The 23325-nt window shown below is 45.3% G+C and overlaps 1 pseudogene across 1 annotated transcript in view; it reads right to left on the bottom strand.

Moving 5' to 3' along the window:
• LOC147717725 (E3 ubiquitin-protein ligase TRIM11-like) overlaps window positions 1-23325 on the bottom strand; it is a 252636-nt pseudogene that overhangs the window by 164715 nt on the left and 64596 nt on the right. The window lies entirely within an intron of this gene.

Here is a 23325-nt window from a genome sequence, read left to right as displayed (position 1 = left end):
TATTTGCAGAAAACAACTCGGTTGAGGTTGGTGCTAGTGGTCTTAACAAGAATAGATTTTACTGAAAAGAAGTACCATTGATAAGAGAACCACTCTACGCCTGCCCTGGTGCTACAGGCCTTCCTACATACTGTATAGCTAATTGAGCAGCAACCTGCATTCTCTCTGAATGTCTTTTCTCCTGTGTCACTGACACCAATATATCCTTCAAATGCCATGCTCCATCCCACATTCAATCAGGATGCATACACCAGGATATCCTTCAAATGCTATGCTCCGCTCGACAAACAATCAGGATGCATACACCAGGATATCCTTCAAATGCCATCCTCCGCTCGACAAACAATCAGGATGCATACACCAGGATATCCTTCAAATGCCATGCTCCGCCCCACATTCAATCAGGATGCATACACCAGGATATCCTTCAAATGCCATGCTCCGCCCCACATTCAATCAGGATGCATACACCAGGATATCCTTCAAATGCCATGCTCCGCTCCACATACAATCAGGATGCATACACCAGGATATCCTTCAAATGCCATGCTCCGCTCCACATACAATCAGGATGCATACACCAGGATATCCTTCAAATGCCATGCTCCGCTCCACATACAATCAGGATGCATACACCAGGATATCCTTCAAATGCCATGCTCCGCTCCAAATACAATCAGGATGCATATACCAGGATATCCTTCAAATGCCATGCTCCGCTCCACATACAATCTGGATGCATACACCTGGATATCCCGTGCTTACCCCACAGTAACTCAGGATCCATACACCTGGATATCCTTCAAATGCCATGCTCCACCCCACATTCAATTAGGATGCATACACCAGGATATCCTTCAAATGCCATGCTCCACCCCACATTCAATTAGGATGCATACACCAGGATATCCTTCAAATGCCATGCTCCACCCCACATACAATCTGGATGCATACACCTGGATATCCCGTGCTTACCCCACAGTAACTCAGGATCCATACACCTGGATATCCTTCAAATGCCATGCTCCACCCCACATTCAATCAGGATGCATACACCAGGATATCCTTCAAATGCCATGCTCCGCTCCACATACAATCAGGATGCATACACCAGGATATCCTTCAAATGCCATCCTCCGCTCGACAAACAATCAGGATGCATACACCAGGATATCCTTCAAATGCCATGCTCCGCCCCACATTCAATCAGGATGCATACACCTGGATATCCTTCAAATGCCATGCTCCGCTCGACAAACAATCAGGATGCATACACCAGGATATCCTTCAAATGCCATGCTCCTCCCCACATTCAATCAGGATGCATACACCAGGATATCCTTCAAATGCCATGCTCCACCCCACATTCAATCAGGATGCATACACCTGGATATCCTTCAAATGCCATGCTCCGCTCGACAAACAATCAGGATGCATACACCAGGATATCCTTCAAATGCCATCCTCCGCTCGACAAATAATCAGGATGCATACACCAGGATATCCTTCAAATGCAATTCTCCGCTCGACAAACAATCAGGATGCATACACCAGGATATCCTTCAAATGCCATGCTCCGCTCCACATACAATCAGGATGCATACACCAGGATATCCTTCAAATGCCATGCTCCGCTCCACATACAATCAGGATGCATACACCAGGATATCCTTCAAATGCCATGCTCCGCTCCACATACAATCAGGATGCATACACCAGGATATCCTTCAAATGCCATGCTCCGCTCCACATACAATCAGGATGCATATACCAGGATATCCTTCAAATGCCATGCTCCGCTCCACATACAATCTGGATGCATACACCTGGATATCCCGTGCTTACCCCACAGTAACTCAGGATCCATACACCTGGATATCCTTCAAATGCCATGCTCCACCCCACATTCAATCAGGATGCATACACCAGGATATCCTTCAAATGCCATGCTCCGCTCCACATACAATCAGGATGCATACACCAGGATATCCTTCAAATGCCATGCTCCGCTCGACAAACAATCAGGATGCATACACCAGGATATCCTTCAAATGCCATCCTCCGCTCGACAAACAATCAGGATGCATACACCAGGATATCCTTCAAATGCCATGCTCCGCCCCACATTCAATCAGGATGCATACACCTGGATATCCTTCAAATGCCATGCTCCGCTCGACAAACAATCAGGATGCATACACCAGGATATCCTTCAAATGTCATGGTCCGCTCCACATACAATCAGGATGCATACACCAGGATATCCTTCAAATGTCATGCTCCGCTCCACATCCAATCAGGATGCATAAACCAGGAAATTCTTCAAATGTCATGCTCCGCTCCACATACAATCAGGATGCATACACCAGGATATCCTTCAAATGTCATGCTCCGCTCCACATACAATCAGGATGCATAAACCAGGATATTCTTCAAATGTCATGCTCCGCTCCACATACAATCAGGATGCATACACCAGGATATCCTTCAAATGTCATGCTCCGCCCCACATACAATTAGGATGCATAAACCAGGATATCCTTCAAATGTCATGCTCCGCTCCACATACAATCAGGATGCATAAACCAGGATATTCTTCAAATGTCATGCTCCGCCTCACATACAATCAGGATGCATACACCTGGATATTCCATGCTTACCCCACAGTAACTCAGGATGCATACACCTGGATATCCTTCAAATGCCATGCTCCGCCCCACATTCAATAAGGATGCATCCACCAGGATATCCCGTGCTCTACCCCACATTCACAAAGGATGCATACACCAGGATAGCCTTCAAATGTCATGCTCCACCCCAAAGTCACTCAGGTTGCATACACCAGGATATCATTCAAATGCCATGCTCCACCACAGTCACTCAAGATATCCTTCAAATGCCATGCTGCACCCCACATTCACTCAGGATGCATACACCATGATATACTTCAAAATGCCATATTTATTTTCTGTAAGATTAAAGTGTCCCTTCATATAGCACAGTCGTTGCTTACAATTTTGTCGTTCCCCAGGGACTTCAAGCAGTAAATCAACCCGGCATGTGCGACAAAATTGTAAGCAACGACAGTGCTATATGAAGGGACACTTTAATCTTACAGAAAATAAATAATTGAGAAAGTGCCTTGCGAATGCCAGATCTTTGTTGTATGAATAGATGTTGATTGGAGGGTGATCTGGCACATTATTGCCCTCTATAGCTCCTTATTGAAAGCACTCCTAATATACGCCTTGAAATCTCAGATTGTATTGATCACTAAGAAGTGTTTGAGAACTGCCATACTGATATAAAGTTCTGGACAATCTCCTGACCAGACCGGTATGGGTAGGATCCAGCCCAGGATGAAACTAGACACAACTAAACTCCCCTATGAGTGGGGAGGGCTTTGCTTTTCTGATTTTTAACTTTATGTTCTTGTGTCTCTGTTACAACCATGGTTGAGACTCCAGACCACGAGAAATCTCTACTGGCACACTCTCACGATTACACCTCGATTACAGATGTATTCATGACTCTCTTACAAAAGGGGAACACCTATGGCCTACCTGATCAATGTTATGATTAGCACCTGGGAGTAGGTGGTTAGAGGCCTGAAGGAGAAGATTCTCATATTATCTAAGCACACCACTAGGGTGTCTATACCATTTCAAAAATCTATGTTACGAGGTTGCTGTGTTGTGATGGATGCCGAGTGGATGCCTTGAGGGAGGCATCTATATGAAAGACAGGAGTTCTTGGCATTCAAGAATGGCAGACTTCACTTTGGTGTACAATTTTTGGGATAGACAGCGATTCGGGTGATCAGTGGAGACCATATGCTGTGGAAAGAGAGGCTGTAGCCAGATTCCTTGGGAAATATCTCTACACCAGCTGATGCAGTCCAATTCTGGACGTAGGCTTTGAGCATGGAATCTGGATTACCAGATTCAGGTGAAATGTCTATCTGTTGCTTTCTTCTCAGCATGCATAGGAAGGTGCTTCCCTGTATTCCAGTGAGCAAATATGCTCTAGTAGCTGGTGTCATGATTTTGTCCCACTTAGAACTATGGCAACAGCGTCTACCCTGGGGTGCCAGAATGACTACTGACCTTTGGGCCCTACTGGCTCAGGACAGACCAATTTCTGCGCTCAGTCAGGAGCAATGGAATTTCAAGCCAAAGTCCCCAATCCCAATTATGTCTTAAGCCGCGATTGCAAGCGCCCCTGAGGGTGCAGCGATATTTATCATACCATATAAATCCAACACTGTGGTGTTCAGAAATGATTGGGTGTGATAAATATCAACTACTTCAAGTTCCCCACTGAAAATGTAATAATTTAAAAAAAAGACACCATAACGATGTTGTGCTTACTGCACCAGAATCCAAATGTCCTAGTATTTAATGGGCCTTATCCCACACTGATTAAATTCAGACGTTTGACCTACTGATTTATTTCTGGGGGTTTGGGCTGGTTGATGGTCTTTACCATAAATAGATATAAACTACAAGTGCAATACACTTTGCTTTACAATGTAATGCCTGCACAAATAGGTGTTTGCAGAGGGATCAGTAAAAACTGGGGCACTAACAGAAGCCTAAGTGGAACTCTGGCGCTAGATGCACCGCTCTCTAAAGTGTTTTAAGAGAGGAGGCTTTTACATGTGAAGAGAATGGCACCCAATGCTGGCTTATACCTAAACTACTTTAAATGTCTAATTAGAACTTATCTGACCCAAGCTGTTTTACATACAACAGGTCAAGAACACTCCAATATATGCCCACATTGTTTGCGTTGGTGAGAAGCAAGATGCTGAGTTCCTCCTTATTGTCTGAAAATGTTCTTGAAACTGCTATGCCGGTATAAGATATTATCATAACTTAGAAGGAAGTTGGTCAGTTTATCAACAGTTCCCCATGAACAATACTTATTAGAACTGTTAGAAATGGGGTCTGCAGTTGACAGAGGTAGGTACCTTTGTCCAAGTAGGGGCCCTTGCTTCAAATCAGGGTAAACTCCAAAAATAACCCCTGCTCACCCCATTGGTAGCTTGGTAGCTTGGCACGAGTAGACAGGCTTATCTCAGAGGCAGTGTGTAAAGCATTTGTGAACACATACAACACAGTGAAAACACTACAAATGGGCACCACACCAGTTTAGAGAAATAAGTAATCTTAATCTAAACAAGACCAAACGACAAAAATCCACTATACAGTATTTAAAATAAGACTTTCCAATGGTAGAAATAGTTCAGCTCAATGCAAGTTGTAAATGCGACACTTTTCCCAAAAAGTATGTTAGATGCGTCATGCAAAACAAACAAAAGGGTCGCAGGGAAGGTGATGCGTCAGTTCCTTGCTTCGGGGGAGGTGATGCGTCGGTTCCTTACCGGAGAGGAAGGGATGCGTCGGTTTCTTACTGCGTTCCGGTTATGATGCGACAAGATGGCGCCTCGATGCTTGGCGACGATCCGGTGCGATGTGACAAAATGACGGCTTGAGGCGATGCAATGGTCCGATACGAAGCGTGATCTTAAGCAGCCACAGGGCAGGTGCTGCGATGGTCTTCTCTGCGATGCATTGGGACCCGATGTGGATGCGGCGTGTTTCTTCCTGGTTGCTCAGCGAGGCGTCTGAACCCAGTGCGGATGCAGCACGCTTCATCCCCGTGGTTCAGCAATGCATCGGGAATCGGTGTGGATGCGACACGCTTCTTCTCGTCGCATCGATCTTCCAGCTCCCAGCGGCAAACAGTCTCTAAAGGTCCTAAACAGCAGCAGGCACCTCTTTACAGGTTCGAATTCCCAGCAAGGAAATTCAGGGGAGCTGGGGGTGAAGTCTTTGTATCCCTGAGACTTCAGACAGGAGGCAAGCTCAGTTTCAAGCCCTTGGAGATCTTTTCTTCAAGCAGGTGACAAAGCAAACAGAAAAGATCTTCTCCTTTCCTTGGCAGCAATCAGACACTGCAGGCCAACCACAGACAGCAAACAGCCCTGGGGGAGAATTCCTCCTCAGATTATCCAGCTCTTCTACTCGGCAAAGGTTTCCTCTTGATTTTCCAGAAGAGATCTAAAGTTCTGGGGTCTGGGTCCCCCGTTTTTATACACACAAATTCTTAGTTCTCTGAAGGCAGAGAGTGTCTGTACCCAGCCAAAACCAGTTCTGTCCTCACTGGTGCTGCTTCCAGGCAGGAGGTGGAGACAGTATTGTTGAAAGCAGACCTGGCCCAGGCAGGTGAAAGGAAATCTCCTCCCCCTACTCTAAAGTCAACCCAGGTCCCATTCAGCCCAGCCGCTGCTCTCTCCCAGCTCCTGCCACTCACAAGCCAGATATACAATACACAAACCTAGCAGAGGCATACTGGATGGTTAGGAAAAGTGGTATTTTCAAACACAGAATGTAAAAATACCCTCACTAATAGATGCACTTTAATATTCTGAGTACAGGCATACTACACTTTATTTTCCTATCTTGTTCCTAGGGCTAGTTATGTGTATAAGATGTTATAAACTGACTGCCAATTATGGCCAATAGTGAAAAACGGAATCAGCAGTATTTCACTATCAGGACATGCCACACACATCAGGGTATGTCCTACCTTTCACATACAATGCACCCTGCCCACAGGGGTACCTTGGGCCTACCTTAGGGTTGACTAACATGCAGAAAAGAGAAGGCTTGGGGACTGTCAAGTGTGTGCACTCAACAAGTCGACATGGCAGTCCCAGACTGCACACAGGCTCTGTAATGGCAGGCCTGAACCACATTTTACAAGCTGCTTCTGTGGGTGGCACAATCAGTGCTGCAAGCGCACCAGCAAAAAACACAGTTGATGGACAGAATGCAGAACAATGTCTTACATTCACCCCAGTACAAAGATCTGGGCCTAATCCATCGTTTTTTGCACTCCACACCACCCTAGGTCAGACAATGGCTATGTGCAAATCAGCCTTGACCCTGTGCCTCATGGGAACAGTCTAGCCCGAACTACCAAGCCATGTCTTTCCTAGACTGGAATCAAGCATCCAAGGACCGGTTTCTGGCTATCAGCCTTCTTCAGCCTGGATAGCTTGACTCCAGTGATGTGGAGTGCCTGGGACTCACGTCTGAGCATACCCAGCCCACTCGGGGTGAAAAGCAGCATTTGATTTACAGGCCCTGGGCACACATGGGTGCACTGTACTAGGGTCCGACAAGAAAATCAAATAACCAATCATGGAGTCACCAATCCATTACAACAACTTACAACAGGGAGCACTGAACAGCAGTGGCAAAGTGCCCAAAGCATCTAGACCAGCAAAATCAGACGAGGCAACAGCAAAAAATGGAAGGGAGACCCAGGCCAATGGTGCCAAGTCTATCAAGAACTAATTCCAATTCCCAAGCAATGTGAAAGAGAATAGGTATGCACCTTCAGCAGTGCATGCACATCAAGCCACCACATGCAGGCACCCTATCCACCCACACACACACACAAGCATTTGGGGGGTTAGGGGGAGAAGTTTTTTTTTTTAAATGGGATATCAGATACGGTATATATTATTATTATAGAATGAGGGTACGTGGGGTGAGCAGGTCCACAGCCGATCTTCTCTCGAATGGCTTTGTGCAAGTGGCACAGGGTACATTGCCGGGGGATGAGGGGGCGGCTTGGGATAGAGGTTGGTGGACATTGAGGGAGAGGGTTTGAAAGTCAACTGTTTATGGGTGGAGGTGGGGCAAGGGAGTTTCAGCCCCTTGGTGACTTAATTTAGTGCAAGGGACATTTTTTCAGGTGGTAAGTGTACTGTAGCTAAAGACTGGAGGTAATGCATAAGGATCCTTGTGAGGGGGCGAGGGAAACACTGCAAGTGTTATGGGCTGTGGGTTGGGATGACCTTATTAGGCCATGTGTTCTGTGTTAGGCTTGGGTGGGTATGGTGAGGCCCAAAAGGGCAGCTGCTGGTGGTGGTGATCCCTGCTTGCTCACCGCAGCGAGGCAGGAGTCCATGGGGACGGGCAGCACTGACGTCTTGAGGAATCAATCAGGAAATTTGTAGAGCGCACTACTCACCCGTAAGGGTCTCAAGGCGCGGGGGGTGCTGCTACTGCTCGAATAGCCAGGTCATGAGTAGTCTCCTGAAGGTTAGTAGGTCTTGGGTCTGCCACCGGAGGTCATTCTTCGGATGTGAGGGGACGGTAGCTAGGGCGCAGTCAGCGGAGCTGGCAGTTCGGGGTGTAGAAGGTGAGTCGTCTGTTGAGGTATGCTGGTCCGGTGTCATGGAGTGCCTTGTGTGCGTGGGTGAGGAGCTTGAAAGTGATCCTCTTGTTGATGGGCAGCCAGTGCAGGTCTTTCAGGTGGGGTGTGATGTGGCTGTGTCGAGGGATGGTGAGGATCATGCGGGCAGAGGCGTTGCAGTCGTCTCAGCAGTTTGGCCAGGGCTCTCGCGTAGAGGGCGTTTCCGTTGTCCAGCCTGCTGCTGACGTGGGCCTTTGTGACCGTTCTTCTTGTATCAGTGGGGATCCACCTGTTGATCTTGTGGGGCATGCAGAGGATGTTGAAGCAGGAGGATGAGATGGCGTTGACTTGCTTGGTCATGGAGAGTATTGAGTCGAGGATAAACCCCAGGTTGCGTGCGTGGTTGGTGGGTGTTGGTGCTGCTCCCAGGGCGGTCGGCCACCAGGAGTCGTTCCAGGCTGAGGGGGTGGAGCCAAGGATGAGGACCTCCGTCTTGTCAGAGTTCAGCTTCAGATAGTTGTTCTTCATCCATTCGGCGATGGCTTTCATTCCTTCGTGGAGGTTGGTTATGGCGGTGAGTGGGTCCTTGGTGAGGGAGAGGACCAGCTGTGTCTCGTCGGCGTAGGAGATGATGTTGAGGTCGTGTAGTCTGGCGACGTGGGCGAGTGGGGCCATGTAAATGTTGAACAATGTCCGACTGAGGGATGATCCTTGGGGTACGCCGCCGATAATCTTGGAGGCTTCGGATCGGAAAGGGGGAAGGCAGATGCTCTTGGTTCTGCCGGAGAGGAAGGAGGTGGTCGAGTCCAGTGCTTTGTCTTGGATTCCTGCGTCATGGAGGTGTGTGCGTTGGGTGTGGTGGCAGACCGTGTCGAATGTGGCTGATAGGTCCAGGAGGATGAGGGCAGCGGTCTCGCCATTGTCCAGCACGGCCCTGATGTCATCGGTGGTGGCGATGAGGGCCGTTTCGGTGCTGTAGTTGCTGCGGAACCTGGACTGGGATGGGTCCAAGATGTTGTTCTCTTCAAGGGTCAGCTGTTTGTTGACGGTTTTCCTCGAGGACCTTTGCCTGGAACGGGAGCAGGAAGATGGGCCGGACATTCTTGAGGTCCCTCGGGTCTGCCTTGGGTTTTTTGAGCAAGGCGTTGATCTCGGCTCTCCAGGAAGGTCACGGTCTTGAAGGAGACGTTGATGGCCTTGCGAAGATGGGGTGCGATGGCGGCGCTGGCTTTGTTGAAGATGCAGTGTGAGCACGGGTCTGACGGGTAGCCGGAGTGGATGGTGTTCATGATTTTGATGGTGTTGTTGTCGTTGATATTAGTCCAGGTGAGCAGGGGGGTCGCTGTGGGTGATGGCGGTGGGGTTTGAGGTGTCGTTGGTTGTCGTGGTGGTCTGGTTGTCGAAGCTGTTGTGGATGTCTGTGATCTTGCGATGGAAGAAGGAGGCAAGGGAGTTGCACAGGTCTTGCAATGGTGGGATATCGTTGCTGTTGGAGCTGGGGTTGGAGAGTTCCTTCACGATGTTGAAGAGCTTCTTGCTGTTGTGTGTGTTGTTGTTGATGCAGTCCTTGAAGGAGGTCTTTATGGCGGATCTGATGAGGTGATGGTGTTGGCATATGGCGTTTTTGTGGGCTGCGTGGTTCTCCGGTGACTGTTCCTGGCACCATTTCTTCTCTAGTTTTTGGCAGGTTTGTTTGGAGGTCTGGAGTTCTGTGGAGAACCATCTGGCACTCTTGTTGGTGAGTCTGTTGGAGGGCTTCTTTATCGGAGCGAGGGTGTTGGCGCAGTCGTCGATCCAATGCCTGAGGTTGCTGGTGGCGGCGTCGTGGTCGGTGGGGTCTGTGGGTGGGTTTTGGGCGAGGGCGGTGTTTAGCCGGTCTTCGGTGATTTTGCCCCAGCTGCAGCGGGGGATCTGTTGGGTGCGGTGGTGCGTGGCGGGTTTCCGGAAGGTTAAGTGGATGCAACGATGGTCGGTCCAGTGGAGTTCGTGGTGTGGCTGAAGGAGACGTGGGAGCTTGCGGAGAAGATGGGGTCAAGAGTGTGGCCAGCCGAGCTGTCTGAGTCCGAGGTTGGCGAGGTTGGCGATCAGGGTGGTAGAGTTGGTGTCGTTGTTGTTCTCGAGGAAGAAGTTCAGGTCTCCGAGGAGGATGTAGTCCATGGATGCGTGCTGAAGTCGGCGATGGAATTGCTGAACTGAGACCGGGGTCCAGGGGGTCTGTAGATCAGAGTTCCACTGAGGGTGGTGTTGGGATCAGTGTCGATCTGGAAGTGCAGGAAGAGGTAAGAAGTCCCCCCACCCGCAAAAAATGAAGGGCTTCCCTGCTGTGCAGGGTCAGGCTTCTCAGCGCAGGTGTTGCAGGTAGTGGGCGGTCCATTGGGAGCGTCCGTGCTAAGGACAGAATGGCAGCAAGAAACAAAAATGGGGTGGGAAGTGGAAAGGTCCATAGTCGAGGTTGGTCGATCAGGAGAGGGCAGCACTGGCTTGGAAGAAAAACCATGTATGGGTACGGTGAAAGCAGGTTGCGCCAGAGAAAACAGATAAGCGGCCACTGCAGGGACTGAATTGGGAGAAGGCTGGGGTCAAGGAGGTACAATGGCACATGGGGACAAGCAGGAGCTTAGGTGGGGATGGAGCGCACAGTTAAAAAGGGCAATGGGTTTCGATCCCTGAACAGGAGGGATAGTTATCAAGCAAAGGAGCAGGAGCGGCTCAGGGGTCTTCTTGTGATGGAGCCCCTTCAAATTGGAGCAGCCTGGAGGGTAAGGCAAGAGTTACATAAGTCCAAGGGGCTGGCAGCAAGAGTTACATAAGCCCAAGGGGGTGACAGCAGTATGCAGTTGCCAACAGAGTGCATTATGGCACCTGGAAGTTGGCCTGAAGACATGAAAATACTGACTGCTTCTTCATCAATAAGGGATCAAGCAGACTCACATTTGCCTAAATGTGCCCGAGCATGGAGAGAATATGATGGCGTTGTGGGTGGTGGTATGAGACCGGGAGTGAGCGGTTGGGGCAGAACCGAAGAAACAGGTATGTTTTTAGGAGTGATGATTTTGAGGAGGGTGAGGTGTGAAAGAATTGGAGGATTTGAGACCAGAGAGCAGGATAAGGAATGTGAAGGGGTACAGTAGAATATAATGGAGGAAAAGAGTAGCTCTGGTGCCTTTTAAAGGCCACGTGAGGACGAAAAGACCACCTTCAAATCTGTAGTAGGCAAGCATGGAGGAGCTGTTCGGAATGCAGAGATACTACGAGCAGTCAAGGAAATAAACTGTTACAAGGTATGGGACAGAGGTGGTCTTTCTGGGATGCAGTGGAGAAGTGCTATTTTAAAGTGTGAATTGAATTAGTCTTAGTTGAAGAGGGCGTGATCAAGACAAGAAAAAATGGCCAGTAAGAAGGTGTCATCAGGTCTGAAAGTTTAAAGTGACAGGAGCTCAAAGACAGGGACGATAATGTGTGAAAAAGAAATGCAACGAGAGGAAAAAGAAGAAATAAAGACAAAGGAGAAGGAGATAAAGAAGCTCAGAATTCATGGAGATTGCGATGCCTTAGGGCAGGGGTCTCCAAACCGGTCCTGGAGGGCCGGATCCATGCCAGATATTTTGGATATCCCCATTGAGATACATGTAGTAGTTTTAAAAATCTGGCATGGATCCGGCCCTCCAGGACCGGTTTGGGGACCCCTGCCTTAGGGGGTCACATTTATCTGAAAAGACTAGAACTAAGATTTGTAAGCATGAATATATGGATGTATTTAAATTGCTACATAGGGTTCAAGGAGAAAGAGTGAGGCAAGAAGTCCGAGGGTACCTATGACAGTGGAAAATTGGCCTTTAGCATTTTTGATTGTGAGAAGCATGGGGCAGAGCGGTTGTGACGTTGAAGTACATGGACATCATTTGCAAAGGGCAAACATATTTTGGACGTACGCATGGTTTAGGTTTGATAAGGTAGGGAATGTTTGAGTTTGAACCCCAAAATGTGGGGTGCGAAAAAAAATCAGAATTATGGCTGCAATGGAGGTTATGTACCCACCCATCATCAATAATGCATAAGGCGAGCAGGCTATCAATTTTGGTATTGGCCCATCCAGCAGGGGGCGAACTTATTGAGAAGATGACAAGGACTTAATTTGGGAGCGTGTTAGGGGTTTAACATAGGTTCTTTCCCCAGGCAATTTGGCCATTGCAAAGAAGAGTGTTCCAAATCTGGGAGTACACACCCACTGGCGCAATGTATTGCCATAGCTAACAATGGGTATCAATGGAAACCAGCAAGGGGCAATGGACAGCAATCACAAACTATCCCATGTGGTAAGGATAGGATGAAGGATCAAATTTTACCCTGGTTAAGAAGTGACAGTAGAACTAGAATGGGATTTCAAGGAAGGGTTTCTGTTGGGGTATCAAGGTGAGCGGACAATCTAAAGTTGGCAAATTGTTGAACAACACAATTGCTTAAGGAACTGAAGGAAGGAACGACTGTGAGAATGTTCTGATATTGGCCTTCCCCTAATTAGATCATCTCCCCCCTTGAGGTGGTACCAAAAAAGACAAACAGTGATTACTGCTTTATATATGGTCTTTCATGGCTGGAAGGGGCCACAGTGGATGACTATATTGCAGAAGAAGCTACAGTCACATATGCATCAGTGGATTATGCCATGAAGTTGGTCAGATGAGTGGGTACATGTGCTGAGCTTGCAAAAAGTGACATTCAATCCGCATTCCATTTATTACCGGTCTATCCGTCAGATTGTTCATGGCTGGAGAGGCATTTTGGAGGAGCGATATTTGTGGATAAAGTTTTGTCAATTTGATGAGCTATTTCCTGCTCACTTTTTAAGATGTTTAGCACCTTTTTGAGACGGGTATTCACAAGAAGTAGTGGTAATAGACTGGTGTGTCATTACCTGGATGTTTTATTTGTGGGGAGGAAAGAAGCAGGAGAAAGTTTGCAGTTGACAAATGATTTCGTAGTGTCCCTAGCCTCAGAGAAGAGAGCTGTAATCTTTTTAGGGATTGAGCTAGATACAGTGAACATGATGGTGAAGCTACTTGATAGTATAGTGCAGGAGATACAGCCTTTCTTGGGCAGTGTAATTGAGAACAACCCAAACGTGATTGGGTTATTTCAGCTTTGCTTGGTAAGAACAGGGAGGAGCTTTTGTAGGAAGCACGGTTTTGCCCATTCGTAGAGCGAGAATCACCACCATGGCAGTGAGAGCTAATTTATGCATTCGGATGTGGTTTTTTGAAAGAATTTAATGGTATTTTAATGTACTCTCTGGAAGATGACACACTTTGGCAAGAGCAGTTTTTTGTGGTGTGGCAGAAGTGGCCTGAGCTTTGGTTAGAACAAGGGAAGAGTTTAGCATTTTTGGAACTCTTCAAGTAGCACTGAAGGTTTGGGGGGTGGAAACTGGCGGCCACGTTGTTGATGTTCAATAGTGACAATATGACAGTTGAGGATCAATTGAACAGGATAGTGACATTGGTCCTTTTATGTTTTTGAGTAAGTGTATTCAGCTGAACATTGTTTTTAAAGCTAGATGTGCCTAGAGTGAATAATAATATAGTAAATGCTTTGTTTCGTTTGCAGCCGCAGACATTTTGCAAGTTGGCCCCAGGAGTGGAAGAAGAGTATACAGTTTTCATCTACCATCTTGAGGCGGGTTGAAAGAGAGTAGTGGATCTGGTTGTAGCGTCCACAAAAAGGAGATATTTGCATGCACTGCAGAAGTTTATGCACTATATGTTTCGATGTACTAGATATGATGGGTTGGGAACTGTAGGGAGGAAAAGGGAAAAAAAATTGCTAAATTTTATGAGAAGTTTACTTGAAGAAGGTTTATTGCAAACTACCATAGTGAGAAAGCTGTCAGGGATGTCTTTTTACAGGACGTTATGTTGAGGATATGAGAAGAACTGGTGAGGAGAGTTCTGCGCGGATGGGAAGAGAGCTTCGGGTGGGAACTAGATAACAAGAGCCTGGGACGGTGGATTTATTGAAGAAGGTGAACGTGCTACTTCTGTGTTGTTATAATGCATTTGTAGCATAAATATTTAATTTGGGTAGGATACAAATTTTCTAAGGGGCTCTTCGAGGACCTGAGCTTTTTGGGTCAAATGAAAAACTAGAGTGGGACATAGTGAGGTGTTTTTGGATGGCTAAAGGTTGAGAACAGTGTTTTAGGCATTGAAAACTAATCAAGTTGTGAGGGGAAATAGATTTGATTGAGAAAGGGAGAGGAGACAGTGATTTGTACAGTATGGGACAGGGGGATTTTTTGAAATGGCCAGGAAAGAGAGGCAGTACGTTTTTTTGTCATGTCAGTGGATCCAGGATTACAGTGTCAAGTGTGTTGGTGGTGATCAGGATGGCTTTGAGATGTCTGGTGCTGGGCAAAGGGCAATAAGGAACACACACTTTCAGAACAGGTGCAGAAGATCCAGAGAATAGGGAGATGGCATTCTAAGTGCTGTGAAAAGTACACCAGAAAATGAGATTGCAATGGTACGCCACGAAATTTGATTTGATTACAATGAAAGCAAAGATGTTTGTGTTAATGGAGGCTTACTATTTTTTTTCTACTGTAGGATGTTTTCAGGGACCCACCAGAAGAGGATGAATATCTATTTCATGCTGATGGGGTACATCTGTAAAGATTTGGGAATGCCTTTTTACATGATGGGAGTTGAGAGATAGACTGGGAAAAATGTGGTAAAGAAATTATGTTCCAGAAGGGAGAATTAGGGGAGTGCAAAAACTGTGAGGACACAAAGGTGGGGCAGAATCACTTTTCCATAATTTCGTGGTTGGCAGTATTTTGGATGTACGGAGAGTAAGGAGCGACCACATCCACCCCACTGAACCTTGGGGGGCAGCCAGAGGTGGGAACAAGTTGGTTTGAGGATGTGGAGCAAGACAAAGTGGAGTTCCCTTGGAGATGATCGTTAGGGTGTGAGAGAGAGATTAGTGAATGCAAGAAAGGGCTGCAAATGGAAAGAAAGAATAATGTTGCATGGTAAGGGGAATTGTGTTTGGGGTATGTAAGGAATTTGGGGATTTTAAGGGAGAGGTGCTTTTAAGTATTAGCATGGACGTTTTTTGGATGTATTGGTAAATAAAGAAGTTTGATAACTACAAGTCTGTCTTAATGAAGTGGCCTTTAATGCTAAACAGGTTTGTGATTGTGTCTTCATGCACAAATGAGTACTTGGGGGAGCAGGGACACAGGCAGTCTCCCCCTCCCCCAGGTGACTTTGTGAAAGTGGAACAAGCCACTTTGCCTGGAGGGGTTGGGAAAGGTTAGGGACACTGAAGGGTGTAGTAACTCCAGGACATAGGAAGTAGGTTCTTGGTAGATTTATTCCAGAGAAAACAGCTTAACAACCACAAATAGGAGGAGAAGTCCTTACAGCATCCAGTCCACTACAAACAGTCCCAGTTAAGCCAAAACATTCTACATGACACAGAATAATTCTAAATGACACGAGGTAATTCCAAATGACATCAAGTCATGGAATACCACACACCTCCCCCCCTTTAAAAAAAACAACAACAAAAAACAAACAAAAAAAAACAAGATAAAACCCCAAAGAAAACACGAAACTGGAAGAAATACTAGTACATAGTTAAGTTCTAACATAATCCTTAAATTTTGAAGGAACACATTTTATACGCTCACTACATCTTAAAGAAATTTCTTCACATTCTACATTAGGTGATTGATTGTCAATCACAACACAAGGATCAGGTAGAACATCAGAATGGGTCACAACATCAGAATTATTTACAAACTTGTTTTCTAAATTGTCATAAACTTCGTGTGTGCCAGGAAATCCATTTGAATTATGGTCCGAAATGGACTTTTTTGGAAAAGTGATCTTTTGAGTGGAAGGAACAACAGGGGTCTTGCATAAGGAGATCCTTCTCAGATTCCATATTTTCTCTCCTTCCACTCTCATAGTTTTGCTAAAAATCTCAATAACTTTGACAGGATCAGACCATTTAGAAACTTTGTGTAACAATCCACCCAACTTCACACGAACAAAGTCACCAATTTTTATACTGCAAGAATTGTATTTCTTTTTGGCAGAATGTTGGACCATTCTTTCTTGGTATTTTCCAATTTTATCCTTTAACTCTTTAAAATCTACCTCATAAGAGGAATTACCTTTTAACCACCAGGGTAAAAGTCGAGAACCTGGTTTCCTACCACGTAACAACTCAAACGGAGACAAACCAGTCACCGAGTTGGGAGACAAACGATAGGTTAACAAGCTCGCCTGAAGAGCTTTCCTCCACTTCAACCCACTTTTCACAGCCAACTGACAAGATTCCTTGATGACCCTGTTGAACCTCTCAACTTGACCATTGGCTTGTGGAAAATAATTCGAAGTTCTTTTATGTACAATACCACGATTGCTGAGGAACTCTTCAAATTCATTACTAATGAACTGTGGACCATTGTCCGAAATGAGCTCTTCTGGTAGACCTTCTCTTGCAAAAATTTCGTCAAGAAATTCAATGACATGCTCCGAAGAAGTTCTCTCAACAATCTTCAGTTCAGGCAATTTAGAGAAGTAGTCAATAAGAACTAAAGCAAATAATTCTTTTCCAGACTGGTAAGTTAAAGTTCCGATAATATCAATGGCTAGTCTACACCACGGACCATTGGCATATTCAATGGGAGTAGTGTCAACAGACACACTCTTCACAGACTTGTCACTCAGTGAACAAGGAGAACAATTCCTGACCCAATGATCCACCATGGCATCGACACCAGGCCACCAGTAGTGTTCCCTAATTCTTCTTTTGGTAGTGGACATCCCCATGTGTCCTTCATGTGCCAATTTGCAAATCGTTTCCCTTAGCTTCAAAGGAGGAATGATTTTATCAGATCTGACAATAATGTCCTGAGACAGCATCAGTTCATCCCTAACTTTGTAGTATGATGACAAATCACCAGAAAGTTTCCTCTCCTCAGGCCAACCTGTAATCAAGAATTGTTTGACCTGGTTCAAAACATCATCGTTCCTCATAGCCTCTAACCAGTCTTTCTCAGAAAAGACCAAGGAACTTTCTTGACCTAATATCACATTAACATCTGCAAATGAGTATGCAACATCGCAGTCAACACTTCTACCAACAGTTACACTTGCAGGAAAACGTGACATACAATACGCATGAACATTCAAGCGTCCTGGGACATACACAACCTCACAACGATATTCTTGTAATTTGGCCGCTAACCTTGCTAGACGGGCAGTAAGTACTCTTCCACCGCCAGCAGACAACATAGTGATCAAAGGTTTATGATCAGTTCTCAAAGAGAATTTTGTTCCCCACAAGAATTGTCTAAAGTGCTGAGATGCCCAAGTACAAGCAAGTAATTCTCTCTCAATAGTTGAGTAATTTTATTCAGCGTCACGTAGAGCTCTAGAGGCATACGACACAACAAACTCACCAGACTTGTCTTTTTGCATCAATATGGCACCTAAACCAACATTGCTAGCATCAACATAGACAATGCACTCCTTACCTACTGAATATGGTTTCAAAAATGGAGCCTCAATGATTTTATGCTTCAAAGTGTCATGACCACGAGGCAGCATACAACCCCCAACCCTCACCTTTCCCAGTATGAAAGAGTAGGGACTACATCTCCCATAAGGCTATGGGACATGCAGGCCGACAGGAAGGAGCACACTCCTATTTAAGTCCCGCCTCCGGAGGAACCGGCGCTTGACAAACTGCCTACAGAGCCAGGACCTGTTTTCTGTGTTGTGCTACGTTTCCCGAGAACCAGCTACGAGCGTTTTCTACTGGTGAAAGAAGCGCATTCCTTTGAGGCGCAAATGCGCTTTTAGACCTGACAAGCTGTTTTCCTTCGTTCGCGGTTGTGTCCGCAGAAACCAGGGAGAGCCGCGTCTCTGTTTCCAGGAGCAGAACAGAGACGCCTACATTTACACGCTGGTTGGGAGAGTGTGGATTAACCTCCCGACAAGCGGATCCGTGTTTCAACGGAAGCTCCTCATTTCCTGTCCCGGTTCTGGAACCGAACCGAGGGACATTATTACCCGTGGTTTTTGTTTGCTTTTGGTTACATCCCGGATTTGATGGTACATTTAAGGACCTGACAAGCCCCCCCCCTTCAGGGAGAAGGAGCTCCGAAGACAGGAGCTACTCGAGAGGCGGAGACGGCGTATGTCAGGGTTGGACACGCCAACGCCCATTTCAGAGCACTACGGACCCCTGACATTAGTACAGTGAGTGTGAGAGTGACAGAGTGTGCCTTTCTGTGCAGGAGGGGTGAGTGATTACGGTGCTTCTCATTTTCTGTTCTTGTTCTCCTATGCAGGGACCCCAGAGGGAGGATAGAACAGGTCGTTTCTTCCTGTGACGAAACAGGCAACTTTATGGTTTCCCCATTCCCCTTTTCCCTCGAATACTGCTCTACCCATAGTGCCTTGCTATATTGTGGGGTGTGTAGTGTTTAGGGGACATTGGGAACTACTCTTCACGGCGTCGTTCCTGCTGGCCGTTCTAGAGGTTAGTGGCTTAGTATTGTTGGCGCTACTGACACCTGACACAAAGTTTCAAAAGATACTTGTAGTTCTTTGCCCCACTCAAATGTAGCATTTTTTTTTAGTAATATCTTCAAAGGATGTACAATATCTGAATAGTTTTTTACAAATTTACCATAAAATGCAGTCAAACCTAAAAAAGAAAGTAATTGTTCTTTTGATTTAGGAGCAGGTGCACTTACAATACTCTGAACATGGTTGATCTTAGGTTTGATACCATTCTTTGAAATTTCGTGACCTAGGTACTCGACTTTGTCCTGTCTAAATTTGCACTTGGTAAATTTTAATGTAAGACCCTTGGACTTAACTTTCTCCAAGACAGAAACTAAATTCTCATCATGTTCAGTGCTGTCTTTTTCTCAAAAATTAAAATGTCATCCTGGAACGCTATAGCCCCTTTGCATTCCGTTAATAACTCTTTCATAAGACGCTGGAAAACAGAGGCTGCACTCGCTAAACCAAAAGGCATGCGCAGATATTGGAACATCCCTTCAGGAGTGACAAATGCAGTTAACTGTATGTATGTATGTATAGGCATTTATATAGCGCACTACTTACCCGGAGGGTCCCAAGGCGCTTTGACCGCTGCGAAACCCTTCCTGGCTTCCCTGAGAGATGGTCCCTTAATGGGTATCTCCAGGGTGAGACCAGGCATCCCCGGCGGTCTGGTGGGGCCGTTAGTAAAGATGAGGCAAGCTAATGCCCAGAGTTGCCGAGTGTGATCGCTGATCAGAGTGGGCACCGAGGCGAGAGAATTATCGAGTCCGCTGACCCTGGTCCAGAAACCTGCCGCGCCGGGATTCGAACCCTGGTCCCGGCCCGTCCTCTGCTCTCGGGTCTGCCGCCTCTGACCAGTGAGCCACACTACTTCACTAACTTCCTGGAGTCCTCATGCAACTCCACTTGGTGGTAAGCACTGGCCAAATCAATGGAGGAAAAAACAGTAGCACCAGATAGAGCAGAAATTAGTTCGTGTATGTTTGGTAAAGGATGTTTGTCTATCCATATTTCTTTGTTAAGGCTGCGAAGATCCGCACATAAGCGAAGTTCGCCTGAGCTCTTAAGAGAAATCACAATGGGCGAAACCCAAGGGGAGGATTCAATAGGTTCAATTATGTTCCTTTTAACTAAATCATCTAAAATTTCTTTTATTTTAGGTCTGTAGGCTAAAGGAACATTTCTTACTCTGTGTCTAACAGGCAAAGCGTTATCATTTAAGATGATTTTGTGTTTAAAGTCAGCATACTTTCCTGACTTGTCATTAAAAATTTCAGGAAACTTTTCAAGTACCATCTTAGTGAAACTACTGTTGGATACATCTAGAGTTAAGTTCACCATAGAATCAGTGGTTAACTTCTGAAAACGACGCTCATCAACATAAACTGGGGGATTAGCATTAGGATCTAATTTGATTCCCAAATCACGTTGATGAGGCCAACCAAGAATGGATACCCCTTTAGTAGAAACAAACTTTTCCATCGATCTCCCAATTCTTAAAGGACAGTTTAGCCCAAAAAAAACCTTCTAAAGCGATCTTTTGTCCTGTATACCCACCAGGATAAATGTCTGGACTTAATAATCCTCTTTGGTCCCACAATTGTTCAAAAATGTTCTTACTAATAATGGTGTACCATGCACAAGAATCAACTAAGACTTCAACAGATTTACCATCCATAAGAATTGTACAAGAAGGAAACTTTTGTTGAACACATTCATCAACGGAAAGTATACAGTTTAAACTATTGAGAACCTCTTCTTCCTCAGGAGAAATGTAATTGATTTTGTGGCCAGACCTGCATACATTACCAAAATGGCCTTTTTTCTTGCACTTTATACAGATTTTGTCCCAAGCAGGACAACCTTTGTAATTTCCCACATGGTTGGGACTTCCACATCTATAGCAAAGTAATGTACTTTTCTTAATAAAATTCCTATTATCGTTGGCACTCTTTACATATTCTTTTTTGAAATTAGTTTTACTACTGGAAAAACTCGAAGTGGGTTGATTTTTAACAATAGCCACTTCTACCTCAGGGACATTTTTATTCAAAATTTTCCCCCTAATTTCAGATACAAAAATTTCAGAATGTTCTATTCCTTTTGCTATATTGACTACTGCAGCTAATGTAGTTTCAGTTCCTAACCACAACCTTTCTTGGATCTTTTTGCTTTTAGTCTTCATCATGATTTGATCCCTAAGAACTTTTTCATATGATATAGTCTCAAAAGCACAGGTGCAAGCAAGTGAACGCAAAGCTGGAAGGTTTCTGCTCACGAGAATAACATTTGAATCTTTCCATTACAGTATTTATTCTTCTACCAAAACGAATCTTCATTTGTTTGGCAGCTTTATCAAAAACATCCATATCACCAGCATCTTCTAAAGGTGGTAAGTTATCAAATTCTTTAATACCAGCACCCCCAAGACAATGTCTCAAAAGAGCAAGTTTTCTTTTTGCAGAACAACCATCTTTTTCTAGTACCTCTACATATGCAATACACATGGGGTACCAAAGATCCCATTCTATGGTAGGACACCTGCAACTTGAAGAAAATGAGGAGGTGTAGCAATATTAGACATTCTGTAAAAGAAAGGTTAATATTGAAACAATATAAATAAGTAAGTAAATATAGAAATAAATTGGTGTGCAAATCACCGTAGTTTAGATTTGCAGAAATGAAGTTTCCCTTCTTTAAATCGCTGAAATGAAGTTTCCTCTCTTTAAATTGCCGTAGAAGTCTGCAGAGAAGTGTATTAAGTAAAAATAGTAAAATTGTAAGATGTTGTAAAAAAATGTTTCCTTCGTTGGTAAAGTTTAGAGTAAATGCGAAGATTGAGCTTCAAACTTTAGAAAGATGGCCGCCATGAGCGTCTTGTTATGCGCGATGACGTGCGCAATGACGCGAGTATCCCAGAGTACACTGCTCCGTGAACAGTCCGAAGAGTAGACGAACTGAACTGCGGGAGGCGGGAGGCTCGAGCAATGCCCCGTGAGCTGACAAAGGAGAAAACGAACTGCGGAAAGCTCGAGGTGAGCTCCTTTGAATGTAAACAAACCCAGGGGAGAGCGCACACGATGAGCAAGACAAGTCCCGAATATACAATTTGGGATCCACAACACCGCTCGATAAGTGCGGTCGAAAAGGCAGAAACTGTCGTGCAGGCGCAATGACTCTCGTGCAGGCGCAGGGTTTAAATTTAAAGAGTTAAGAGAGAACAAACTTACATTTGTTGAGGCAAATCGAACAGATCCTTTTCTTAAAGTTCAAAATGCATAGTAGAGGAACTTCTCAGCGTTGAAGAAACATGGTTTTCTTTTAGTTGAGAAAAAAAAAATGAAGGTTTAATCCAAGAGAAAAAGAAGTGAACGCTGTAATCTTCTGAAATTCGTATCCCCAATCGTCGCCAGTAATTATGTAGTAACTCCAGGACACAGGAAGTAGGTTCTTGGTAGATTTATTCCAGAGAAAACAGCTTAACAACCACAAGTAGGAGGAGAAGTCCTTACAGCATCCAGTCCACTACAAACAGTCCCAGTTAAGCCAAAACATTCTACATGACACAGAATAATTCTAAATGACACGAGGTAATTCCAAATGACATCAAGTCATGGAATACCACAAAGGGGCCGGACTCAAAGTCAAGGAACATGCAAACGGGGAGGCATTTCAGCATCTACTAACTTCATTTCGTGCAAGTGGAAGGCTGGCACATTTTTGTGCAGGGTAATATGGAGTGTCATGTTTTTGATACAATACAGCAGGTTGTAGGACGTTTTAGTGGTATTGTAGGTGGAGAGAGAGACCGGTGTGGACATATTCACCCCTCGGGCGAACGGGGTTGAGGGGGGGGCAGAGTAGATTTGAGAATGTGGAACAAGACAAAGGGGAGTTTGCTTGGAGATGATTGTTAGAGTGTGTGAGAGACTGGGAGAGGTTGGGTAATGTAAGGGAAGGACTGTGAATGGAATAAGAAAGAATGATGTTGTGGGGTAAAGGGAGCTGTGTTTGGAGACTGTTACAAATCCTGGGATTTTAACGAAGGGGAGGATGTTAGGAGTGATTATATATTCGCGAGGACGGTTCCTGAATGTATTCATAAATAATTAATTCTGATAACTACAAGCCTGTCCTAATGACGTGGTATTTAATGCTACAGAGGTTTGGGGTTCTGTTGTATTGCACAAAGCTGATATTAAGTACAATCGGATCAGATCACCAGCAGATTTTCTTTCTGAGGAAAATATTTTCCCTCTGATAGTACAATCCCCTTTGAAGTGTCCCCTTTGGAGTGCATTTTTTTTTATTTCACTGTGAGGAGTTCTTCACTAATGAGAACTTAGCATACAAGAATAGGGTCCTACAGGCGTAATCATCTGACCTTCCCATGAGTATGCCGGAAACCTGTGCTTGGTGCACATTTCTAGGCATACTCCTCAGAATGCTGTTATTAGCGAATACGTAGGAAAAGTATGTTCAGGTGTACTTTTTCTTAATGAATAGGGACAGATTTAAT

This window comes from Lissotriton vulgaris, chromosome 5, assembly GCF_964263255.1.
Source record: "Lissotriton vulgaris chromosome 5, aLisVul1.2, whole genome shotgun sequence".
NCBI lineage: Eukaryota > Metazoa > Chordata > Amphibia > Caudata > Salamandridae > Lissotriton > Lissotriton vulgaris.
This window is presented reverse-complemented; position numbering and strand designations above follow the sequence as displayed.